The 20,079-nt window shown below is 34.6% G+C and overlaps 1 protein-coding gene across 1 annotated transcript in view; it reads right to left on the bottom strand.

Annotated features, from left to right (window-relative positions):
* The window catches only part of LOC133320951 (uncharacterized), a 78,964-nt gene that overhangs the window by 43,785 nt on the left and 15,100 nt on the right, over positions 1–20,079 (bottom strand). The window lies entirely within an intron of this gene.

The raw sequence follows: 20,079 nt of genomic DNA, 5'->3' as shown, positions 1-20,079 counted from the left end.
TTCGTAAATTTCGTGTATAAAACTTTTAAAATTTTTAAGACAATATTATTAAAAAGTGGAGTTATTATTATATATATTAATCTTTTTACAGGTGCTCACCATTTCAGATATTATTTAATAACCCAAAAGGTTTTTGACCACAAATTGCATATATAAGATCAGTGCTTGTATTGACGAAAATGCGGATGGTGTGTGCGACGTTGAGATGTAAACGTACGCCGCTCGAAAATAAAGCCATATAATTCCAACATTGTGTGACGTATTAAAACCAAATAGAGCCTTTAGGGGATCAGAATTTCAACCAGACTGATAGCGATGACAATTACCCGGCTATGACTATGGTCCCAAATGTGCTCCATCAAATGCCGAAGCGCTTTGAAAAAAACTTTTTTTTAACTAATACTATTTTTTATATCTTTTTGGTACTATTATTTATAATTAAGTGTCAGAGGACAAAAATCAGCCATAAAGTTGTTATATATGTTGATGATACTGAGATATATAATGAAAAAGTGGGATTTGCCCATGAAGGACATAGACCCGAAAATTTGATAATATATCCAACAGGAGTGGTTGACCTTTAAATTGATACCAATTATATTGTCGTATGTGGGTGTTACACTTAAATATTTACAGGTGCTCACCTACTCAGATATTATTTAGTAACCCATTACAACACTAGAAGGCGGAAATATAGCGCTGATCGCTTTGAAATTTTCCATGAGGTTCCAGTTATGGTCAAGGACAACGCCTTTAACTATCGGTGATGATCAGATTATAATTATGGTATGAAATGGACCGAATACTATTTTTTTGTGTTTTTTCCGAAAATCACAACACAACCCACGGTAAAGAGAATCTGTACCGAATATGAATAGTAATATTCGGAAAATATGTCAGATGCTGTTGACCTCTAATCGGGCTAGAGGGAGAAAATATCACGAAATATTGCCCAAGTTTGAAATAAACATCCACAGACAAAAATTCCGTGGTAGAAAGTTAGAGTTCCGTGTTTTTTTAATATTTAGTAGTTGTGTAGGATATCGTATGGTTTCGTTAAAATTTCTTAGCTAGAAAAATTTTTATTGACGTTTTAGAAGAAAATTTTACAATCATTCGTACATCTTTGCTCCCCACTGTTAATGCCACTTAAATCTCGTGGGAACTTTTTGTTTCAATTATTCAAGTGAGCTATTTGCCACTGAAACAACTTTTTGTTCTACACTTTTAAATCTACATATAAATTAAAGGCTATGTTAAAAATCCATCAAACAAATTATGTTAATTACCAGCCAATTAATATCTTAGAAATTTAAAATCGAAACTGAGGTGTGCACTTGGCGATAGTGCCACTCCTCTTTTATTAATCCCTAAACTAACTCATGTCTTTTATAATGAAAAAGTCAATGTCCCCTTACCCAATCCTCCAACCTAAAAATAGCTTTCGACAATTCTTCTTTATTTATTTCCCTTGCTGTCATAAATTTTATTTAAAATTTCTAAACCTTTAACCTTATAACCAATTTTTTTTACCCAAAATTCCTGCTATTGTCTCCTTATCACAAAATATACCTTATCCAGCTCTGCCCACACCCTCAAAACAAATCCCACCTATTTGGATCCTTTTTTTCTGAGAAAGCTATTTGCATATGCCAGCAAGTGAATACACCCGCCGCGATGCCTATTTGTAAATGGAGCTAAAAATTTTTATCTGCATTTGTTGACATGATGCGGCTTTGCTTTGTGGCTGTATTAAATAGCAACTATTCTATTGTCGTTGTTGCTGTTGTTTGTATTGTTGTCCATTTGCAACTATTGTTGGCGTTGTTACTGTATATTATTGTCTGGCATTTATATGTATTCACATATATATGTCTGTGTGTGTGTGTGTGATGACCAGCCAAAAAATTGTAACAACCGAATGACTGCTAAATGGGTTTCAGTTTCATTATTCAAAGCGGCGTCGTTCGCCGGTGATTACAACAATGAATGAATGACTGAGTGTTTGCCTGTGTGTGGCTAGCATAAAGTGGCAGTGTAAAGCATTACAAAAATAACAACAACAACGACAAATAGAACAAATAAAGAAACAATATAAATCCAATTATGTGCTTCCGTGAGCATTTGTTTACGCATATTTTATAGAAAATTTGCCTTCAATTTGAATGTTGTAGAAGCAGCAGCAACAACAACAATGTTGGGCTTAAGTAACAGGCGTAGCTGAAATATATTTTAGGTAGTCTATTGGTGTATTTAACTTCGCGTAAATAAATGTTGGCCTAGAATTATCTACGTCTCTGCTGTGCCTTACATTCCTTTTCGGCCTGCAGTTAGCCTGCCTGTAGTTTCCCTTTATTTTTGTGTGTATGTGTTTCAGAATTGCCGACACACACACACACCACCAGCAGCAAGAAAAACAAGGATCAGGATTCATAAAGTTGTTCATTGGTTTATTTATAAGGTCGTCGTTGCTAAATGGATCTTGTGTGCATAGATGTAAGCGGATAATATTTTATGGCTTTAGCTTGTCATCGCAGCTTGTTGCGGAAAAGCGGAGTGTAAAGTAACTTAAGGGATTATTTACACTTTTTTAAACGTTATTAAATTTAAATGAAAAAATATCTTAAGTTCATATAAAGGTAGAATAAATGAGAGTAATATTATATACCTATTTGGCCACGATCGTCTGTCTGTTGAAATCAAGAAGAGTTCGCAATATATAACATAGAACAATTTTGCACAAAAAATTGTTACTAAAATATTTGGCATTGGAAACAGAATATATAGGCCCACGCTTTTGGACTGGACCTGGCTGCAATTTGGTATATCGGGTTTGAAAAGTTCAAAATACATTTTGACAAACATTTTCAATATAGGCACATTCTTTCTGGAAAATTTAAACAGCTTCACCTGACCTGGTTCAGTTAGATATACCGAAGGTCATAACCGCAATTTTCAACGGAAGTGGCGGAAATTTAAGATTTAGAAATTTAAAATTTTTATACACTACACGCGTGATTACTTTAAGTCGGTCCAGATTTACTTATAGATTTAATATTTTATATTAGCCGGTATCATTAGAGGTGTACCTCTTAACCTTTTTATATACAAAACTAGTAAGGAAAGTAGTAAAGTCGGACGGGGCCGACTATATGATACCCTTCACCACTTTGGGTATATTCAACAGATGGAATCCTAACAGACGTCACAATTTCTGAAGGACCATTAACATGAAAATAAACATGTCATTCTGCAACCGATACTAAATTTTGGTCTGATATAGAGTTTCTTCTTACAATGGGACAAAATTTAAAGCAAAATATCGAAATCTAAACCGATTTCATCGAAACTTGTCAAATGTTAAGTTACATTCGGCCTTTTTTGATAACTCCAAATTTCGTGCAAATCGAAGGATATATAGGGACTTTGATGCACCATTTATATAAAATCGGACAAAAATATATATGAGAGCTATATATAAATCTGAACTGATTTCCACGAAATTTAACACAGTACGCTATGCCAAATTTCGTGCAAATCGAAGGATATATAGGGACTTTGAGCACCATTTACATAAAATCGGACGAAAATATATATGGGAGCTATATCTAAATCTGAACCGATTTTCACGAAACTTAGGACGTATCATTCTGGACCTAATTCAGTACCCTATGCCAAATTTCATGCTAATCAAAAGATATATAGGAACTTTGGTGCCCCATTTACCTTAAATCGGACGAAAATATATATGAGAGTCATATATAAATCTGAACCGATTTCCTCGAAACTTGACACACGTCATTCTACACTCAATTCAGTACACTATGCTAAATTTCATGCAAATCGAATGATATATAGGGACTTTGGTGCACCATTTACCTTAAATCGGACGAAAATATAAATGGGAGCTATATCTATATCTGGACCGATTCCTACAAAACTTGGCACACGTAATTCTGGACGAAACTATATACGGGAGCTATATCTTAATCTGAACCGATTTTCACGAAACTTAGCACACATCATTCTAGACCTAATTCTTTACACTGTACCAAATTTCATTTTCACGAAACTTAGGACGTATCATTCTGGACCTAATTCAGTACCCTATGCCAATTTTTATGCTAATCGAAAGATATATGGGGACTTTGGTGCCCAATTTACCTTAAATCGGACGAAAATATATATAGGAGCTATATCTTAATCTGACCCGATTACGTCGAAACTTGACACACGTCATTCTAGACTCAATTCAGTACACTACGCCAAATTTCGTTCCAATCGAATGATATATAGGGACTTTGGTGCACCATTTACATAACATCGGACGAAAATATATATGGGAACTATATCTATATCTGAACCGATTCCTACAAAACTTGGCACACGTAATTCTGGACTTAATTCAGTACCTAATGAAAGATTTCATGCAAATCGAAAGATGTATAGGGACTTTGGTGCAACATTTACATAAAGTCGGACAAAACTATATACGGGAGCTATATCTAAATCTGAACCGATTTTCACGAAACTTAGCACATATCATTCTAGTCCTAATTCTTTACACTGTACCAAATTTCTTGCAAATCGAAAGATATTAAGGGACTTTGGTACACCATCTACGTTAAATCGGACGAAAATATATAAGGCAGCTATATCTAAATCTGAACCGATTTTCACGAAACTTAGCACACATAATTTTAGACCTAATTCATTACGCTGTGCCAAATTTCATGCAAATCGAAAGATATTAAGGGACTTTGGTACACCATATACCTTAAATCGCACGAAAATATATAAGGGATATATATCTAAATCTGAACCGATTGAACCGATGAGCCAAATAGGTGACTTGTGCTAAATTTCATCCAATTTGGGTAATAAATGCGACCTGCACTTTGTTTACAATTTAACATGGGCAGACGGGCATGCAGTGATTCTATGCATATTCTCAAAAGGAACCATGTGTCTATCCCGATTCCTTTTGCGTGTTACAAACATATGCACAAAGACATAATACCTTGTACCACAGTGTGGTGAAGGGTATAATGAAGTTTGATATTTCCACATAGACAAAAGTCCCCTTTATGGAATACTGAAGGTCTTACCGGCAATTTTCAACCGAAATGACTCTAATTTGGCATTAGTACTACAGAAATTGCATTGAATGAAATTGAAATTGTATAATTTTAAAACGAAATTACAGCGAAATTTCAAGGATTGAGAAATCTTCGGGTAGAAATTTATCAATAGCGTATGATGTATTTTGAAGGTCTAAGCCGATGTTTTCAAATACATGGTTTTGATTTAACATGTTGGATTATATATGTTATGTTATACAGAGGATACTACATTTCCTCGAAAATATAGGTGCATACGACCTCCTCGAAATGTAGAAGAGTTATCGCAATTCGAATGTAGCTTCAGGAGCTATCTATGATTCAACATTGGATTTTACAAGAATAAGTTTCTAATTTTCGGTTTCAAAAATTTTAATTTAGTTTTTATACCCTCCACCATAGTATGGAGGGTTAATTAGTTTTGTTTTTCCGTTTGTAATGCATCGAAATAATCATTTCCGACTCTAAATTTAAGCATGTCCATCTTGCTGTTGTAATCACCCACAGTACCCATAAGGCATAGGATATAAACATGTTCTACTCCCTCAATGAATGAAGTTTTAATAAGTCTTAATAATTTTAAGATATTTTCTCTTGTCCTAAATCCTGTCATCAAATTAATTAGACCACACACATATCCCAAATTGAAATATTTATATTACATATACCATACATCATTTACATCTCCTAATTTTATTTACTTATACGTAATATTTCCTTACCATGAAGGTCACTCATCGCCTACATCTACTACGTTCGGTTTTGGCATCAAAGGATAATTCCAAAATCCAGCTCTAAACAAATTCAATTTTCATTCTAATGCGCAATCTCAGATATACAGTCATAACATAATCTTACACATGTTTATAACATATTTACATCTCCGAGAAAATCTTTTACTAATATTTGTACCAAAACACAACAACAAAATTAATATTTATTTATGTGTTTGTCTGTCTTTTGGGATATTCATTTTTGATGCATAAATTAAAAGTGATGATGATTCCAAAGTGTCGCTGGTCCTCAACAGAGTTTTCTTCACCCCTCCCAATAATGATGTTAGTAATTAAAACCTGAGAGTTTTATTTTGATATTATTTTGTAAGTTAAACCAGGCAGATGATGTATTTTAATATAAATTGGCTAATTAAGTTACATTGCACATCGGAGTATAACACCAGCAACACACACACATACACCTGCACATCGAGACCAACCAATTCCTGGATAGGCAGCCAAGAAGAAGGTGTTAAGTTCTGGCTGTGAAAAATTGAAAAAGTCATTGGCAACATAGATACAGCATATATATGGTGAATATTTGTGAATGTATGTATGCACATCTTGTTGTAAGTGTTAAAGATATTAATTATATGTTGTATAATTATATGTTATATAAAGATCTGTAAGTAAAGTGAGATTTTGATGTAATATATTAAATAGTTCAAGGTTAAAGTATGGAAATTATTTGATATTCGCATTAGTTGTGCAATATTAAGCAGTAAGGAAAATGCCTAAGTCCGATGGGTCCGATTATATAATGCCCTACAAAGCTTTGGGTATAGACAAGATGGGTAATGAATACATCAATTTAAATCATGATCAACAAATGTTCCTTACCAAGGATTTTAGTTGTTTGTGCACAATATGCAGAATAGTCGTCGAATTTTTGAAGGCCCTTTATATGAAAATAGACGAAAGGTGCATAATTCCCATGAAATAATGCCATTCTAGACTATATCTGATAAGTTATGCAAAATTTTGTAATTTTGTATAATTATTTCTAGGTTCAATGTGGAACGATGTGTCGCAATCAGACACTCTCAGGAAATTTGTTGAACCAAACAATATGTAAGAAATGTATAAAGCTCTGAACCGATTCCAACAACACTTTACACGCAGCATTTTTGTCTCAGATGTTTTTTTCTAGTCGCTCTGGAGTCCATTATTATATGCAAAATATCACGTATTTTACTCGGTGAAGGGGATCTGACCAAATTCTTAGAACGACTGTTTTAATTATGATCGGTCAATATTCCGCAGGTTAAATCAACGAAAACCTAAGGTGACCAAATTTTTATTTTATGACGTAAATATTCACCACGGAAAATTAAGATTTGGAAAATATTCCCGTCTTAAAAAGTGGAGCTGTTGACCTATAATCGGTCAAGAGGGTGCAAATATAGAAACGCCGAAATTTAGATTTTCGCGGTAGTTGTGTAGGGTGCCATATGGTCGGCACCCTATGCTCCGCTCATTGGTTAATTTTGTATATGTATGTCAGCCCGTTGGAAAATGTGGGTAAAATCATCAAAGAACCAAAAACTTGGCGACACCGTTATATAGAATTGGGCGCAGCGTTATATAGAAGATATGCCAAAACGTGTACCGATATACTCCATTTGAAATACTGCATTCCCTAGAAGTAATAATAATGTCATTGTATTTACCCCTTATTTCTTCCTCAATCCTTTTTGTTGCAGCTTTTGATCTAGAGACTCTCTTTTTACCATTGGCCTCTATATGAATAGCATCCCTGACATACTTTGGCGGCGGATGACTACGTGATGATTCGAATGGCAACATCTGTAACACGCAAATATATATCGCTTCGATCATTCTCTCCTAATGTAAATGGTCTATCGGAGTCATAGGGAGGCATTATGTTGCAGTCCCTAGGACGACATTCTGTTTAAACCCTTCACAACACTGACGTACAGCGTATTATTTCTTTGTGCATATGTTTGTAACATGCAAAAGGAAACGAGATAGACACATGGTTCCTTTTGAGAATATGCATAGAATCACTTCTTGAGTCGATTTATGCATGTCCGTCTGTCCATGTTAAATTGTAAACAAAATACATGTCGAATTGGATAAAATTGGGCACAAATCACTAATTTGTTCCAAGGACGAGCACTATTGAAATTGGAGAAAATCGGTTCAGATTTAGATATAGCTCCCATATATATCTTCGCTCTATAAATAGGGCACCAAACTCCTAATATTTTTCCGATTGAGACAGAATTTTGCACACCGTACTGAATTGGTTCCAAATTGATGTATGCGAAGTTTTGTTGAAATCAGTTTAGATTTAAATATAGCTTTCATATATCCTTTCGTCCGATCGTATCTAAATAGTTCTCCAAATCCCTAATATTTGTCCGATTGAGACACAATTTTGCACACCAAACTGAATTGGTTTCAAATTTATGTGTGCGAAATTTTGTTGAAATTGGTTCTGGTTTAGATATAGCTCCAAATGCACCAAACTCCCAATTTTTTGTCCGATTGAAACAACATTTTGCACAGAATACTGAATTAGGCCTTTACTTATGTATGTGAACTTTTGTAAAAATCGATTAAGATTTAAATATATCTCCTATATATCCTTTCGTCCGATTTTACGTGAATGATGCACTTAACACCCAATATTTGTCCGATTGAGACAAAATTTTGCACAAAGTATGAAATGAGGTCCAGATTGATGCATGCAAAGGTTTGTTAAAATCGGTTCAGATTTAGATATTTATCCAGTATATATTTTCCTCCGTTTTTACGTGAATGATGCACTTTACTCCTAATATTTGTCCGATATTAGGTCCAGATTGATGTATGCGTAGTTTTATTGAAATCGATTCTGATTTACATATAGCTCCAATATGTAGTTTCGTCCGATTTGATGTAAATGGTGCTCCAAACTCCAAATATTTGTCCGATTGAGATAAAATTTCGAATAGCGAATGCAATTGAGTCAAGAATGACGCGAGTCAAAGTTCAGATTTAAATATAGGTCTTATATGTATTTTCTTCCGATTTTATATAAATGGTGCACCAAAAAGCCTATTACACAAAATTTAGCAGAGGGTATTAAATTGAGTTTTGACTCACATATAGCTGCCATACATAATTTTGCTCGATTTCATACAAACACAAAATAATCCAAGTCTGCCCGTTTGGTATGCAATTTTTCATTGATTTTAAAATGGTATGTCTATGGTTTTTTAATTGGTTCAAATATATATGTAGATCACATATTTGGTTTCGTCCGATTCCATTTTATGTTATGTCTGTTCTATCTACAGGATATTGTATATTTTAGCATATCTTGTATGTACCTAAATTGGTGAAGGGTATCATATATTCGGCCCCGTCTGACTTTTGAACTTTCTTTACTGTTTTTTTAACTTTCCTATAGCTTTCTAAATATCATTCTATTATTTATTTCATATAAACATTAAATTATATGGATCGTATTATCGATTCCAATAAAAATTTCAGGCATTTATATGAGTTTTATGTGCATATTTTTTTTAAACCGTATCTATAGCCCTTAGAAAATTACCCTTTATTTATTTTGTGTAGGATAATATTAGTCATACAAATATATATTATTTTAACCAGATTTTAACCATTAAAATATTTAAAACACAAATGAAATTATCTAAAACTTCTTCAACAAATTTTCAAGCTGTGTCACACTAGAAATCAACAAATTTCATATTACTTAAGTCACACAAAAGTGTCATTTAATAAATTATTAAAAATATTTCAAAGTTAAGTAAATGCCTTTCACAGCCAAACATTTACAATTCATCCGAAAATGACAAGCCTTGACCCAGGCCATAACCTTCCTCATGAACGACATTTCTTCTTTTGCCTTGTGAATGACTTGTTGTCTATGCCACTAAATGTGCTAGCTGGCCATCAAACCAGCCAACCTTGCCATCTTCTAACCGAGTCTATGCAAATTAAATACAAATATTTAATATGAAATATTTTTGTTGGTGATGAAAAATTAATTATTAATGTAACCACAAACACACACATAGATATATCAAAACCGGAAAGGCATCGGAAATGTAGGGGAAAATGTGGAACTTTGCCTTGGCACACCTTTGCGGTTGCTGTGAAATCTTAAACAAATTCTTACAGAAGAAAACCTTTTGATGCCACTTGGCTAGTGGTGTTTTGTAATCTTCTTCGTTTGCTTGCCCCTTTTCTTGTAAGCAAAAGAGGTTGAATGGCTGGTTGGTTGAATGTTTGGTTGCAGGGCTGCACGCAAGGATAATGTTATTCTTTGCCTTTAATGTCAGTCGTCGTTGCTGTCACCACACTGAAGTGTTCGTGGATGAATGTTTTGAATTTTTAATAGCGGCTGCTTTCTCTGGTGGAATGGATGTGGTTTGCTTTCTTTTTTGAGGCTATAATCTATCAGTTGGTTATCTACTTACACACATATATACGTGGGAAAATGTTGAGATTTGGCGAGTATGGCGATGAGGTATTCTTGAAGAACAAACTACTAAATACATTCTTAAGTCCGGGGCAATTTTTTATAACCTTCACGTGCACTCAAATTTTCCTAAATCAGTTAGGGCCTTATATAGGCTATCTGCATATAAATTAGGCTAGTAACTTAATAGGTGATAGGTTAAAATTAGAAATCAGTAATGATCAACTACGGATAACTTTGTGGGAAAATACAGTTAAAATTCTCTGCAAAAAGAGTTTTATTCATTTCTGAAACCATGAATGCCAAATTACAGCCAATTCAGTGAAAAAATGCCGCTAGTAAATGATTTTAATATGCAGACTATGTCAATATATGGACTTATGTCGAAATTTTCTTCGGAGATGTTTTTTAGCCTACAAAACGCCGGAATTCCCAATTAAAACCAGTAAGGAAAGTAGTAAAGTCGGACTGGGCCAACTATATGATACCCTTCACCACTTTGGGTATATTCTACATAGTCGCTTTAACAGACGTCGCCTTTTCGAATGAACATTGACATGAAATTTACCTCGGACGAAAATAAATCGGACGAAAATATATATGGGAGCTATATCTAAACCTGAACCGATTTCCACGAAACTTAACACACACACACCATTATAGACTTAATTTAGTACTTTATGCCAAAATTCTTGCAAAATGAAATATATTTAGGGACTTTGGTGCACCAATCACATTAAATCGGACGAAAATATATATAGGAGCTATATCTAAATCTGAACCGATTTTAACGAAACTTAACCCACATCATTCCAGACCTATTTCAATACGCTGTGCCTAATTTCGTGCATATCGAAAGATATATAGGGACTTTGGTGCACCATTTACATAAAATCGGACGAAAATATATATGGGAGCTTTATCTAAATCTGAAGCGATTTTTACGAAACTTCGCACACATCATTCCAGATATAATTCAAAACGCTGTGCCAAATTTCGTGCAAATCGAAGGATATATAGGGATATTGGTGCATCATTTACCTTAAATCTGACGAAATTATATATGGGAGCTATATCTAAATCTGAACCGATTTTCCCAATTTCAAGAGGGTTCGTCCTTGGGCCAAATAAATGAGCTGTGCCAAATTTCATCCAATTCGAATAATAAATGCGACATATACTTTGTTCACAATTTAACATGGGGAGACAGACAGACGGACATGCATAAATCGACTCAGAAGGCGACTCTATGCATATTCTCAAAACGAACCATGGGTATATCTCGTTTCCTTTTGCTTGTTACAAACATATGCACAAAGACATAATACCCTGTACCACAGTATGGTGAAGGGTATAATGAGACTAAAAACTTACAAATAGAGAAAATGGAACGGAACCATTACTTAGGGCTATGCAGAAAAATACCGAAGCTTTATATGGTCGCTTTGCCAAGAGTTTTCGACTAAAACTTTCAAAATATTAGAAATGGTCGGGACATTTATATGGGGGCTATGTCCAAATCTTAACCGATGAGTCGAGCAGTATAGTCGGACGATGCCGACCATATTATACCCTACAGAACTACCACGAAAATCTAACTTTCTGCTGTTCTATATTCTGAACCTGGGCAATATTTCGCGTTATTTGCACCCTATTGATCAAATATAGGTCAACTTGTTTTCGAAATCTTGTTTTCCCGAGGTGAATATTTATGCCATAAAATAAAAATTTGGCCATTTTAGGTTTTCGTTGATTTGACCCTCGGAACGATCATTTTCAAAACAGCTCTTTAAATTTGTTGGTCAGATCCTGTTCTGTATATGATAAGGGTCATTATTATATACAGCCCTTAAAATTGGTATCAACAACTCCTCTTGGAGATACTATCAACTTCTTGGGCCTATGTCCTTAAGGAGTTAATATATTCGCCATAGACTACAAATTTTGTAATTGTTCACACAAAAGTATGGGACTATTTGATCCGATAAATGTTGACCAATCTTCATCAAAACAGTCGTGTTTATTCTTTGGCCAGATTCCCATCCTGATGTAAAATTTAGTGGTGTTCGGGTCATAATTGTGGCGGTATCGGTATCAGAGATGGCCTGTCAGAAACAGTGACGTAAATGACATACATTTCCGACGTATAATACATACGTCAGAAACGTCGGAAACCTACCCAAATCCATTAGGTTTTTGACAAAATATCTATTTCCTTTAATCAATTTGGAAATTACGCATGCTTTACTCAAATCCATAAAAAATTTGAAAATTTTCTTCTCAAAAAATTTAGAAATGTTTATCAGTTCTAGCAAGGAATAATCAGATATATGTAAAAATAATATATATTGTTGAAAATAACTTTATATGCTGATAATATTGAAATAAACGACGTTTACTACATTTATTACATTTTATACAGGTATATGACGTTTTCGACGTTTACACCTTTTTGACGGTCAAAAACCTAAAAATTCGTCACACGGACCTTCCATGATCGGTATACTTTAATCGGGATACTTTCGCGACGTTTCAAACTTTTGGGGCTGCACAAAGCTATAGCACTCTGAAAACATAGTTGTGTAGGGTATAAGCATTTCTGCGTTCCTATAATAATTGATGAAGAAGCTAATACATAGGCCCTGGTTTCGAGTTTATATATAGCTACAGGCGCCTCTTTTTTCAAACGGTTTAATGATTTCATCTGCCACACATCTTACTTTAACCTGCCAATTTAAATTTACTGTTGAAATCGTCACACCCTAATATACGTTAGTTTATCTGCACTTGCATTCCTGCATCCATATTTCATGGTGACAATGGTAAATGGTTAGCTATACTACTGTTTTTTTTTTACTGTGTTCACCAGAATAGAATTTCACACGTTTTTTGTGCACTGAGAAAAAAAACTGGAATGAAGAGAAAATATTTCAACATTTGTTGTGTACTTTTGTTTTCTGTATTTCTTATTTGTTTTCATTGGAATTTTCTGTTTTCCATTTTGCGTGCTAGTTGTTTTGTTTAGTTGGATTTGAGAAGATTATCTACTCTACGCAATATAATTGCTGCAATGCTCTTCCCGCATTTTTTTCTACAAACAATGGTATTCACTAAGCAATGGGAAATATTTTACGCTTTCCTAAATGCAAAAATTCTAGGACAGTTATGTTGATGATGATAAAGCGGAAGGTTAGGAGGGGGAAAATAAATATGATAAAGTTCAATAAATTTAAAAAGTATTCAGATCTTTTAAGAACCATGGCATGCGCCTTTTATTAAAATACATCAATAATGTTTAATATACTTTTATTATATATCTAAAGAAATAATTCGTAAAAATTTAATTTAGGAGTCCTTGTAAGTTAAACTATTGCATATTTTTAAGATATGTCCTCGTAAGAATAAAAAAACAATGCCATTGCAATTTGTTCCTTCTTCTGTTGATGTTATTGTTGTTTTTAACACCATTGTCACCATAATGCACCAGCATTTTCCAGCCAACACTTGCCACATTCTACTCACTTACTCATAACCTTTTGAAAGATTATTCTATTGTTCATTAGCAAAACATGTGATGTCAGTTGCTGATGCCAGTGATTACTGGTGTTAAAGTACCGTCGTGAAAGTGTCCTTTATAAAATATCACTGATATTTACAATGCTGAAGGCAAATACTTAGATATCAAGTTGTATATGTATTAGTAGTGTGACAACAAACGTAATGAATACTTTATGTTTGAAATGTTATTTCAGCATATAATATATGTATGGCTCCAATAAACATGAACTACGAAGTTCTTCTATGGGCGGAGATGGGAAAATGAAACAAATAAAATAGGTCAAAGTTCGGAGATGTGACGTGGATAATTTTTTTGTTGGCGCCTCTATTATTTATGAAGAGATTGCAAGTATATATTTCGGGAGATTACAGTTCTTCAGTAAAATCGAATGAGGAATTTGTTTGCAGAACATTTCGCCTTTCTAACTGGACTCCAGCTCATCTCAGATTTTAGATGGGGTTCTCAAATACGAGAAATCGATATTTTAACGTTTTCATGGGGGTTTCTCGATGTCATGCTACTAAAACTCTATATGTACGTATTAAATACACTTAGTATAAATTCTTCATTGTGACAAAATGTCGGGTTCGTCCGAATTACTTACTAGAAATATATATAGCTATGCCAAATACGACAATAAGACCGATAATAGCTCGTTTCAATACATTTAGAGCGTATGTCAGATTTCCAATGGTAAAGATATGAGGTATCAAACCCGGTTTTTATACCCTACAAAACTATGTTGTCAGGGTATTATAGCTTTGTGTAGCCCGAAGAGTTTGTAACGCCGCGAAATATTATTTAAGTATACCGATCGTCATATCTCGACTAGCTGAGTCGATCTAGACATGTGTGTCCGTCCGTCCGTCTGTCCATTATAATTTGTAAACACGATACAGGCCACAGTTATGGACCAATCTTCACGAAATTTTGCATGTAGGATGGGTTCTGGCCAATGAAGACCCCTATTGTTTTTGGATCGGTTAATATTCAGGGGATAAAATGGACCAAATACTTTATTTTTGTCGGTTTTTCTGGTCGCTCCAGAGGCCGCAATTATGGCCCAATCACTATTTAGCGGATCAAATGGACCCTGACTTTTGTGTGAAAAATGACAAAATTTATATTCTATAGCGTATATATTTACCCCTGAAGAACAAAGACCCAAGAAGTTTATAGCATATCCAAGAGGATACCATTTATATGATCGTATGAACTCAGATGTGGGAGTTACACATAAATGTTTACAGGTGCTTACGTGCTGAGATATTATTTAGTAAACCATTACCACACTGGAAGGCGGAAATATAGCGCAGATGACTTTTAAAAGTTCCATGAGGTTTTAGTTATGATCAAGGACAACGCCTATAATTTTCGATGATGATCAGATAATAATTTTGGGATGAAGTGGACTGAAAACTTATTTTTGTATTTTTTTCGAGTCGATTTATAGGCCGCAATTGAAAGTCGAACATCACAACACAACCCACGGGAATCTGGACAAATAATTAAAGGAGGGAGCAAATATCGAAAAATATTGCCCAAGCTCAGAATATAGTACTATCGAAAGTTAGATTTTCATGGATGTTGTGTAGGGTATCATATGGTCGGCTCCGTCCGACTATACTGCTCCGCTCACTGGTTATTATTTTAGAAAACCGATTCTTTCTTCCTCGAAACTAGTTTTTTGGCTTATGTGACATAACTATATATGTTTTACTAAATAATTCGGAAGAATCCGACAGTTCGTCATAATGAAGAATTTTTACCGAATATATTAAAATCCATACATATGTATGGCATGAAATTGAGAAAATACAATTAAAGCGTTAAAATATCGATTTTTCTTATTTGAGGACCCCACCTAATATTTTATGAACAACATTTCTATTGAATATTGCGAGAATGAAAAATCCCCAATAGGAATGTTCCACCCCCAGACCATCACCCCGATTTTGTCGTTCAATCGTATTAAAATACGTTTTCTGTTAAGAAAGCCACCGAACACTTCTTCACCCAGACCATCACCCCCATTTTGTCGTTCAATCATATTAAAATACGTCTTCTGTTAAGAAAGCTCACCGAACACTTCTTCCATTTATTTGCCAGTTTAATCGATCCACTTAGGCTATCGCCATCACCCCGATTTTGTCGTTCAATCGTAATAAAATACGTTTTCTGTTAAGAAAGCCACCGAGCACTTCTTCACCCAGACCATCACCCCGATTTTGTCGTTCAATCGTATTAAAATACGTTTTCTGTTAAGAAAGCTCACCAAGCACTTCTTCCATTTATTTGCCAGTTTATTCGATCCACTTAGGCTATCATAACTAAATTTCACCCCAAATTCACATTGTTGGACAATAAACGACCAACACGTTGAGCCTTTGTTACTAAACATAGTGGACAATTTTTCATAGGGATTTAGGTATGAAGCCTTCCAAATACCGCTGGTGCACGAATTAAAGTCAAACGACACACCGCAAGGAAGGATTTCTGGTAAATGGGCTCTTAAATCGATTTTTTTTTGTTCGAAAAAATTTTCTTCAGAGACGAAGCTGATTTTTGACGCAATGGGAACGTAAATAAGGCGGAATTGTCGATTTTGGAGGGAATATCGGACAGAAGCATTGCTAAAGCTACCAAAAGTCACTAAATAGTACAGTTTTTGAGCTTGTGGTTCTTTGAACCGTACTTCTTCTAAGATGCTGCGAATCGTAACATAGCTGTGAACGTTCAGGGCTACCGCGATATCAAATTCAACTTTTTTTTGACAAATATTCATGTGCCTGACATGAGGATTAACAATGGATTTTTGAGAACATTTTATTTCTCATTCGGGACGCCTTTAACTTTTGTCTATACAGACAAACCCGGTTCAATTGACGCATTGGAAGTCCAAGTTGAAGAATTTATTTGTTAGATTCCGAAATGATGGAAAAATTGTGATGCCAGCTCTTGGCGAAGAAAGAAGAAGAAAATCCTTTATTTGTTTACCACTATTGCAGGTTATTTTCGTGATGACATGTCTTCATATCTTCCTTCTATCTCTAGTCTTTGTACATTTTTTCTTAAACCGTAAACTAAATACCACAAGACGAAATTCTCCGATCATAAGATTTTATATAGAGTCCCTAACGACGAGAAATCGTTATTCGTATCCCACTTTTACTCGATAAATAGTTTTATTTTTCAAAATTATTAACAACGTCATAACTCAAAAACTTGACCTATGGCGATTTTGTGTCACAACACCTCGAAATATTCACCGGATACACCATAAAGAACATATAGTCTTGATTAGAAGAATAATTCTATGTCGATTTATTCTAATCCAACGGTTGAAATCACAATAAAGATCGCTATTTATACCCTTCACCACACTGTGGTACAGGGTATTATGTCTTTTTTCATATGTTTGTAACATATGCGTCCGTCCGTCTGTCCGTCTGTAGATGTTAAATTGTAAACAAAGTACAGGTCGCATTTATGATCCGATTTGGATGAAATTTGGCACTAGTCACTTATTTGGTCCAAGGACGAAACCTATTGAAATTGGGAAAAATCGGTTCTGATTTAGATATAGCTCCCATATATATTTTCGTCCGATTTAAGGTAAATGGGGCACCAAAGTCCCTATATATCTTTCGATTTGCACGAAATTTGGCATAGATTACTGAATTAGGTCCAGAATGATGTGTGCCAAGTTTCGAATTAATCGCTTCAGATTTAGATATAGCTCCCATCAGCAACGTACACAGGATTTCATTTCGGGGGGGGCCCGGTAGTACAAAATGAAAAAAATTGCTGTTGCAAACATAAATTTACTGTGAAAAAAATTCATTTCGGGCCCCCCGGGCCGCCCCCTGCGTACGTCCCTGGCTCCCATATATAGTTTCTTTCGATTTAAGGTAAATGGTGCATCAAAGTTCCTATATGTCATTCGATTTGCTCGAAATTTGACATAGAGTACTGAATTAGGTCCAGAATAATGTGTGCCAAGTTTCAGATTTAGATATATCTCCCATATATAGTCATTCTGCAACCGATACTAAATTTTTCATTTGGTCAGATATAGAATCTATATCTAAACATCATTCTAGACCTAATTCATTACGCTGTGTCAAATTTCGTGCATATCGAGAGATATATAGGGACTTTGATTGACCATTTACATTAAATCGGACGAAAATATATATGGGAGCTTTATATAAATCTGAACCGATTTTCAGGAAACTTAACACACATCATTCTAGACCCAATTCATTACGATGTGCCAAATTTCGTGCAAATAGAGAGATATATAGGGACTTTGGTGCACCATTTACATTAATCGGATGAAAATATATATGGGAGCTATATCTAAATCTGCACCGATTTTTCACCAATTTCAATAGGGTTCATCCGTGGGCCAAATAAGTGACCTATGCCAAATTTCATCCAAATCGGATCGTAAATGCGACCTGGACTTTGTTCACAAAAATACATGGACGGACAGACAGACGGACGGACATGCGTAAATCGACTCAGAAAGTGATTCTGTGCATATTCTCAAAAGGAGCCATGTGTCTATCTCGTTTCCTTTTGCCTGTTACAAACATATGCACAAAGACATAATACCCTGTACCACAGTGTGGTGAAGGGTATAATAAGTGTAACCTAACATGTGACAAGTTTCGATGAAATCGGTTTAGATTTCGATATTTTGATTTAAAATAATTTACATCATTTTGTCCCATTGTAAGAAGCAACTCTATATCTTTCCAAAATTTAGTATATGTTGCAGAATGACATGTTTAATTTCATGTTAATGGTCCTTCAAAAATGCGACGTCTTTTAGGATTCCATCTGATGAATATACCCAAAGTGGTGAAGGATATCATATAGTCGGCCCCGACCGACTTTACTACTTTCCTTACTGGTTATTGTTACCTTGAGGTGGACGTAAGAAAAAGTTCAATACGACAGCTTTTTATTTTTTTCTATTTTTTAAATTATCATCATTTAGTCTCTTTAAAAATATTAAATTAAAATCTTTTAATTCAAATTGGTTATGGCCATAAGAGTCCACATTGACTCTCGAATACAAATTCTATAAGTATAAGTACACTTATTAAATATTTATTTATATCAATGGCAAGTGGACAACCAACATTCACTCACAGCAAAGATGTGTTGTTACACGGCATAAAAGAAAAGTAAAGATACAAAGGATATGACATGCAACAAAGGTCTGTCTCGTTACATTAACATCCTTCCAAGCTTATAGTCGAGTGCCGGTCTGTCACTCGAAGCAATCCCCAAACTATAAGACCATACATGCATTCCACTATTAAAATTGAGGTGTAGGAGTGTGTTTTGTATAAAAAAAGAAACCAAAAATACAAACTCACACTCATACCCCCACTAACCGAAGGTTATATTCAACTACTGGTGTTTTTTTGTTCGAAACACCAGTTCCAGTACTACTCGTACACCGCCAATGTAAACCACTTCCATTTAGTTTAATTAATTGAAATTTGTTTGAATAACTTTTTTCTCGATGCTTTTATTGGACAACGCAACGCAACAACATACGTAGTGCATTTGTAACAGTGCGAAACACAAACACCAAGGACACTGTGTGTATATATTGAAGTGTGTGTGGATATGCACGTTACTATTGTATATGCCAGCCAATTTGTGAAATTGCAACAAATGCCATGCAATTCATCCCACACGACCGACCGACAGACACACACAGCTCACTACTCACTCGCATGGTTGAGATGTTGTATTGCCGAATGAATTGACATTTCTCAAGTAACCACCACAGATGAAATACGAAAACAGAAACCAGAGCACCAATTGTATAGTTGTGTTACAACCAACCAAAAACAACAATTTATTGTTGACATATAAATATATTATATAGGTATTTATTTATATATATAACATACATACGTATTTATATGTGACGTTTGAACAAATGTGCAGCACACATTTGTGGAGCCCATAAAATATAACTATTCAATGAATCTTTTCATACACTCGTGATTTATTTAATTTGGCATACATATATAACTGCTATCGTCCTATGTATGTACGTCTGTACATTTTATTTTGTAAATTATAAAAATTAAAGACGCCCATAAGATTTATCTTGCAATCCAAAGATTGCTATAGACA

Source organism: Musca vetustissima, unplaced genomic scaffold (genome assembly GCF_032173495.1).
Source record: "Musca vetustissima isolate MV318-11 ecotype Yass unplaced genomic scaffold, APGP_CSIRO_Mvet_v1 utg43279, whole genome shotgun sequence".
Lineage (NCBI taxonomy): Eukaryota > Metazoa > Arthropoda > Insecta > Diptera > Muscidae > Musca > Musca vetustissima.
The sequence above is the reverse complement of the archived record's forward strand: the minus strand, read 5'-3'. Positions and strand labels throughout refer to the sequence as shown.